At 52.2% G+C, this 7,225-nt stretch overlaps 5 non-coding genes across 5 annotated transcripts; all 5 read left to right on the top strand.

Annotated features, from left to right (window-relative positions):
* The first annotated feature begins 589 nt into the window (after window positions 1-589).
* On the top strand, window positions 590-708 carry LOC126443399 (5S ribosomal RNA). The gene has a single exon (XR_007581887.1). It is a non-coding gene; the product is annotated as a 5S ribosomal RNA (ribosomal RNA).
* Window positions 709-1,923: 1,215 nt separating this feature from the next.
* On the top strand, window positions 1,924-2,043 carry LOC126443400 (5S ribosomal RNA). The gene has a single exon (XR_007581888.1). It is a non-coding gene; the product is annotated as a 5S ribosomal RNA (ribosomal RNA).
* Window positions 2,044-3,251: 1,208 nt separating this feature from the next.
* Window positions 3,252-3,370, top strand: LOC126443397 (5S ribosomal RNA). The gene has a single exon (XR_007581886.1). It is a non-coding gene; the product is annotated as a 5S ribosomal RNA (ribosomal RNA).
* A 1,208-nt stretch (window positions 3,371-4,578) lies between these two features.
* LOC126443396 (5S ribosomal RNA) lies at window positions 4,579-4,697 on the top strand. The gene has a single exon (XR_007581885.1). It is a non-coding gene; the product is annotated as a 5S ribosomal RNA (ribosomal RNA).
* A 1,202-nt stretch (window positions 4,698-5,899) lies between these two features.
* Window positions 5,900-6,018, top strand: LOC126443395 (5S ribosomal RNA). Its single transcript, XR_007581884.1, has one exon. It is a non-coding gene; the product is annotated as a 5S ribosomal RNA (ribosomal RNA).
* The last annotated feature ends 1,207 nt before the right edge of the window (window positions 6,019-7,225 follow it).

The raw sequence follows: 7,225 nt of genomic DNA, 5'->3' as shown, positions 1-7,225 counted from the left end.
AGCGCCTATCGTTCTGCAGCGGCGTACAGCTCCAAATTCGATTTGTAATCATAAATTGATTCATTTGTCCTCCCGCAGACGTTTCTCGCGCTTGTGCTGTCAAATGGACCGCGACCCGAGCGGCAGCGAGCGGCAGTCGAGCAAAGTCGGGACAAGTCGGGACGGAAGGGGAGGTGACACGACAGGCGAGAATGCACCGCGCACATTACGCAAATATCTGGAAGCGCGGCGCGTGTCGGGCAGGTGAGAAAAGCTTCCGTCGGTCCAGCAGGACACCGCGCGCAGTCCCCCCCCGCCGCCCGGCCGCGCGCCAAGCCCTGCGCCGGATAACAGGAACAAGGTGCGTCGCCAACCAGTGTCGGAGGCCGCACGCACCAAACGAATGACAGGCGGTGCATCCAGCAGCTGTGTTGTGCGTCTCACCTTGGTTCGGCAGTCGCCTATGAGACGCCGAGGCGAGCGCGCAGTCCGCGCCAACCTTCGAGGTGGAAAGATACGCTTTGCGTCAAATGTGCCACGGAAAGCGGCGATTGCGTGTGTTGGGAGAAGAGGCGAACGATTCTTCTGTGCGCGGCTACAGTATAATGACGCCAACGGCCATACCATGTTGAATACACCGGTTCTCGTCCGATCACCGAAGTTAAGCAACATCGGGCCCGGTTAGTACTTGGATGGGTGACCGCCTGGGAACACCGGGTGCTGTTGGCTCTATCTCATTTTTTCATTTTTACGTCGCTGCACCTGCCAGCCCTCTTTTCATACTAACTTTCAGGTGTTGACAAAGATGCTTCCACAAGCATTTGAAACTACTGTATCAAATGTAAGATACGAAATTGCAGTAATGGACTCAGTTTGAGCAAGAATGTGCGAAAGAAGAGTGCTAGAACGCCTCGGAAATAACAACACACTACGAATCGACAGATGAGTTTTTGAAATACGTCAGGGCCTACTGTTTTGTAGCAGTGCTAAATTCCGCCAAAGTAAATAAACAAAAACAAACAAACAAAAAAGAAGAAGAAGAAGAAGAAATAAAATCTTCTGTCTCGTCCGATCACCGAAGTGAAGCAGCAACGTTAGTACTCAGTTGGGGTGAGCGCATGGGAACTCTGGCTGTGTTCATTTTTCGCTTTTTAGTCGCTACTCCTGCCAGCCCTCTTTCCATACCACCTTTCTGTTGTGACAAAGAGACTTCCTTAAGCATTTTAAACGGCCGTAAGAAACGAAACTGCAGTAACTAACTCAGTTTGGAGGAGAATGTGCTAACCCAGTTTGCCAGGAAGTCTCTGAAAACGACAAAACAGTACGAATCAGGGCGGTATGCTCCGAAATACGATAGCGCCTATCGTTCTGCAGCGGCGTACAGCTCCAACTTCGATTTGTAATCATAAATTGATTCATTGTCCTCTCCCGCAGACGTTTCTCGCGCTTGTGCTGTCAAATGGACCGCGACCCGAGCGGCAGCGAGCGGCAGTCGAGCAAAGTCGGGACAAGTCGGGACGGAAGGGGAGGTGACACGACAGGCGAGAAATGCACCGCGCACATTACGCAAATATCTGGAAGCGCGGCGCGTGTCGGGCAGGTGAGAAAGCTTCCGTCGGTCCAGCAGGACACCGCGCGCAGTCCCCCCGCCGCCCGGCCGCGCGCAAGCCCTGCGCCGGATAACAGGAACAAGGTGCGTCGCCAACCAGTGTCGGAGGCCGCACGCACCAAACGAATGACAGGCGGGTGCATCCAGCAGCTGTGTTGTGCGTCTCACCTTGGTTCGGCAGTCGCCTATGAGACGCCGAGGCGAGCGCGCAGTCCGCGCCACCTTCGAGGTGGAAAGATACGCTTTGCGTCAAATGTGCCACGGAAAGCGGGCGATTGCGTGTGTTGGGAGAAGAGGCGAACGATTCTTCTGTGGCGCGGCTACAGTATAATGACGCCAACGGCCATACCATGTTGAATACACCGGTTCTCGTCCGATCACCGAAGTTAAGGCAACATCGGGCCCGGTTAGTACTTGGATGGGTGACCGCCTGGGAACACCGGGTGCTGTTGGCTCTATCTCATTTTTTCATTTTTACGTCGCTGCACCTGCCAGCCCTCTTTTCATACTAACTTTCAGGTGTTGACAAAGATGCTTCCACAAGCATTTGAAACTACTGTATCAAATGTAAGATACGAAATTGCAGTAATGGACTCAGTTTGAGCAAGAATGTGCGAAAGAAGAGTGCTAGAACGCCTCGGAAATAACAACACACTACGAATCGACAGATGAGTTTTGAAATACGTCAGGGCCTACTGTTTTGTAGCAGTGCTAAATTCCGCAAAGTAAATAAACAAAAACAAACAAACAAAAAAGAAGAAGAAGAAGAAGAAATAAAATCTTCTGTTCTCGTCCGATCACCGAAGTGAAGCAGCAACGTTAGTACTCAGTTGGGTGAGCGCATGGGAACTCTGGCTGTGTTCATTTTTCGCTTTTTAGTCGCTACTCCTGCCAGCCCTCTTTCCATACCACCTTTCTGTTGTGACAAAGAGACTTCCTTAAGCATTTTAAACGGCCGTAAGAAACGAAACTGCAGTAACTAACTCAGTTTGGAGGAGAATGTGCTAACCCAGTTTGCCAGGAAGTCTCTGAAAACGACAAAACAGTACGAATCGGGCGGTATGCTCCGAAATACGATAGCGCCTATCGTTCTGCAGCGGCGTACAGCTCCAAATTCGATTTGTAATCATAAATTGATTCATTTGTCCTCCCGCAGACGTTTCTCGCGCTTGTGCTGTCAAATGGACCGCGACCCGAGCGGCAGCGAGCGGCAGTCGAGCAAAGTCGGGACAAGTCGGGACGGAAGGGGAGGTGACACGACAGGCGAGAATGCACCGCGCACATTACGCAAATATCTGGAAGCGCGGCGCGTGTCGGGCAGGTGAGAAAGCTTCCGTCGGTCCAGCAGGACACCGCGCGCAGTCCCCCCGCCGCCCGGCCGCGCGCAAGCCCTGCGCCGGATAACAGGAACAAGGTGCGTCGCCAACCAGTGTCGGAGGCCGCACGCACCAAACGAATGACAGGCGGTGCATCCAGCAGCTGTGTTGTGCGTCTCACCTTGGTTCGGCAGTCGCCTATGAGACGCCGAGGCGAGCGCGCAGTCCGCGCCACCTTCGAGGTGGAAAGATACGCTTTGCGTCAAATGTGCCACGGAAAGCGGCGATTGCGTGTGTTGGGAGAAGAGGCGAACGATTCTTCTGTGGCGCGGCTACAGTATAATGACGCCAACGGCCATACCATGTTGAATACACCGGTTCTCGTCCGATCACCGAAGTTAAGCAACATCGGGCCCGGTTAGTACTTGGATGGGTGACCGCCTGGGAACACCGGGTGCTGTTGGCTCTATCTCATTTTTTCATTTTTACGTCGCTGCACCTGCCAGCCCTCTTTTCATACTAACTTTCAGGTGTTGACAAAGATGCTTCCACAAGCATTTGAAACTACTGTATCAAATGTAAGATACGAAATTGCAGTAATGGACTCAGTTTGAGCAAGAATGTGCGAAAGAAGAGTGCTAGAACGCCTCGGAAATAACAACACACTACGAATCGACAGATGAGTTTTGAAATACGTCAGGGCCTACTGTTTTGTAGCAGTGCTAAATTCCGCAAAGTAAATAAACAAAAACAAACAAACAAAAAAGAAGAAGAAGAAGAAGAAATAAAATCTTCTGTTCTCGTCCGATCACCGAAGTGAAGCAGCAACGTTAGTACTCAGTTGGGTGAGCGCATGGGAACTCTGGCTGTGTTCATTTTTCGCTTTTTAGTCGCTACTCCTGCCAGCCCTCTTTCCATACCACCTTTCTGTTGTGACAAAGAGACTTCCTTAAGCATTTTAAACGGCCGTAAGAAACGAAACTGCAGTAACTAACTCAGTTTGGAGGAGAATGTGCTAACCCAGTTTGCCAGGAAGTCTCTGAAAACGACAAAACAGTACGAATCGGGCGGTATGCTCCGAAATACGATAGCGCCTATCGTTCTGCAGCGGCGTACAGCTCCAAATTCGATTTGTAATCATAAATTGATTCATTTGTCCTCCCGCAGACGTTTCTCGCGCTTGTGCTGTCAAATGGACCGCGACCCGAGCGGCAGCGAGCGGCAGTCGAGCAAAGTCGGGACAAGTCGGGACGGAAGGGGAGGTGACACGACAGGCGAGAATGCACCGCGCACATTACGCAAATATCTGGAAGCGCGGCGCGTGTCGGGCAGGTGAGAAAGCTTCCGTCGGTCCAGCAGGACACCGCGCGCAGTCCCCCCGCCGCCCGGCCGCGCGCAAGCCCTGCGCCGGATAACAGGAACAAGGTGCGTCGCCAACCAGTGTCGGAGGCCGCACGCACCAAACGAATGACAGGCGGTGCATCCAGCAGCTGTGTTGTGCGTCTCACCTTGGTTCGGCAGTCGCCTATGAGACGCCGAGGCGAGCGCGCAGTCCGCGCCACCTTCGAGGTGGAAAGATACGCTTTGCGTCAAATGTGCCACGGAAAGCGGCGATTGCGTGTGTTGGGAGAAGAGGCGAACGATTCTTCTGTGGCGCGGCTACAGTATAATGACGCCAACGGCCATACCATGTTGAATACACCGGTTCTCGTCCGATCACCGAAGTTAAGCAACATCGGGCCCGGTTAGTACTTGGATGGGTGACCGCCTGGGAACACCGGGTGCTGTTGGCTCTATCTCATTTTTTCATTTTTACGTCGCTGCACCTGCCAGCCCTCTTTTCATACTAACTTTCAGGTGTTGACAAAGATGCTTCCACAAGCATTTGAAACTACTGTATCAAATGTAAGATACGAAATTGCAGTAATGGACTCAGTTTGAGCAAGAATGTGCGAAAGAAGAGTGCTAGAACGCCTCGGAAATAACAACACACTACGAATCGACAGATGAGTTTTGAAATACGTCAGGGCCTACTGTTTTGTAGCAGTGCTAAATTCCGCAAAGTAAATAAACAAAAACAAACAAACAAAAAAGAAGAAGAAGAAATAAAATCTTCTGTTCTCGTCCGATCACCGAAGTGAAGCAGCAACGTTAGTACTCAGTTGGGTGAGCGCATGGGAACTCTGGCTGTGTTCATTTTTCGCTTTTTAGTCGCTACTCCTGCCAGCCCTCTTTCCATACCACCTTTCTGTTGTGACAAAGAGACTTCCTTAAGCATTTTAAACGGCCGTAAGAAACGAAACTGCAGTAACTAACTCAGTTTGGAGGAGAATGTGCTAACCCAGTTTGCCAGGAAGTCTCTGAAAACGACAAAACAGTACGAATCGGGCGGTATGCTCCGAAATACGATAGCGCCTATCGTTCTGCAGCGGCGTACAGCTCCAAATTCGATTTGTAATCATAAATTGATTCATTTGTCCTCCCGCAGACGTTTCTCGCGCTTGTGCTGTCAAATGGACCGCGACCCGAGCGGCAGCGAGCGGCAGTCGAGCAAAGTCGGGACAAGTCGGGACGGAAGGGGAGGTGACACGACAGGCGAGAATGCACCGCGCACATTACGCAAATATCTGGAAGCGCGGCGCGTGTCGGGCAGGTGAGAAAGCTTCCGTCGGTCCAGCAGGACACCGCGCGCAGTCCCCCCGCCGCCCGGCCGCGCGCAAGCCCTGCGCCGGATAACAGGAACAAGGTGCGTCGCCAACCAGTGTCGGAGGCCGCACGCACCAAACGAATGACAGGCGGTGCATCCAGCAGCTGTGTTGTGCGTCTCACCTTGGTTCGGCAGTCGCCTATGAGACGCCGAGGCGAGCGCGCAGTCCGCGCCACCTTCGAGGTGGAAAGATACGCTTTGCGTCAAATGTGCCACGGAAAGCGGCGATTGCGTGTGTTGGGAGAAGAGGCGAACGATTCTTCTGTGGCGCGGCTACAGTATAATGACGCCAACGGCCATACCATGTTGAATACACCGGTTCTCGTCCGATCACCGAAGTTAAGCAACATCGGGCCCGGTTAGTACTTGGATGGGTGACCGCCTGGGAACACCGGGTGCTGTTGGCTCTATCTCATTTTTTCATTTTTACGTCGCTGCACCTGCCAGCCCTCTTTTCATACTAACTTTCAGGTGTTGACAAAGATGCTTCCACAAGCATTTGAAACTACTGTATCAAATGTAAGATACGAAATTGCAGTAATGGACTCAGTTTGAGCAAGAATGTGCGAAAGAAGAGTGCTAGAACGCCTCGGAAATAACAACACACTACGAATCGACAGATGAGTTTTGAAATACGTCAGGGCCTACTGTTTTGTAGCAGTGCTAAATTCCGCAAAGTAAATAAACAAAAACAAACAAACAAAAAAGAAGAAGAAGAAGAAGAAATAAAATCTTCTGTTCTCGTCCGATCACCGAAGTGAAGCAGCAACGTTAGTACTCAGTTGGGTGAGCGCATGGGAACTCTGGCTGTGTTCATTTTTCGCTTTTTAGTCGCTACTCCTGCCAGCCCTCTTTCCATACCACCTTTCTGTTGTGACAAAGAGACTTCCTTAAGCATTTTAAACGGCCGTAAGAAACGAAACTGCAGTAACTAACTCAGTTTGGAGGAGAATGTGCTAACCCAGTTTGCCAGGAAGTCTCTGAAAACGACAAAACAGTACGAATCGGGCGGTATGCTCCGAAATACGATAGCGCCTATCGTTCTGCAGCGGCGTACAGCTCCAAATTCGATTTGTAATCATAAATTGATTCATTTGTCCTCCCGCAGACGTTTCTCGCGCTTGTGCTGTCAAATGGACCGCGACCCGAGCGGCAGCGAGCGGCAGTCGAGCAAAGTCGGGACAAGTCGGGACGGAAGGGGAGGTGACACGACAGGCGAGAATGCACCGCGCACATTACGCAAATATCTGGAAGCGCGGCGCGTGTCGGGCAGGTGAGAAAGCTTCCGTCGGTCCAGCAGGACACCGCGCGCAGTCCCCCCGCCGCCCGGCCGCGCGCAAGCCCTGCGCCGGATAACAGGAACAAGGTGCGTCGCCAACCAGTGTCGGAGGCCGCACGCACCAAACGAATGACAGGCGGTGCATCCAGCAGCTGTGTTGTGCGTCTCACCTTGGTTCGGCAGTCGCCTATGAGACGCCGAGGCGAGCGCGCAGTCCGCGCCACCTTCGAGGTGGAAAGATACGCTTTGCGTCAAATGTGCCACGGAAAGCGGCGATTGCGTGTGTTGGGAGAAGAGGCGAACGATTCTTCCGTGGCGCGGCTACAGTATAATGA

The sequence above is a fragment of the Schistocerca serialis genome, unplaced genomic scaffold (assembly GCF_023864345.2).
Source record: "Schistocerca serialis cubense isolate TAMUIC-IGC-003099 unplaced genomic scaffold, iqSchSeri2.2 HiC_scaffold_1469, whole genome shotgun sequence".
Lineage (NCBI taxonomy): Eukaryota > Metazoa > Arthropoda > Insecta > Orthoptera > Acrididae > Schistocerca > Schistocerca serialis.
This window is presented reverse-complemented; position numbering and strand designations above follow the sequence as displayed.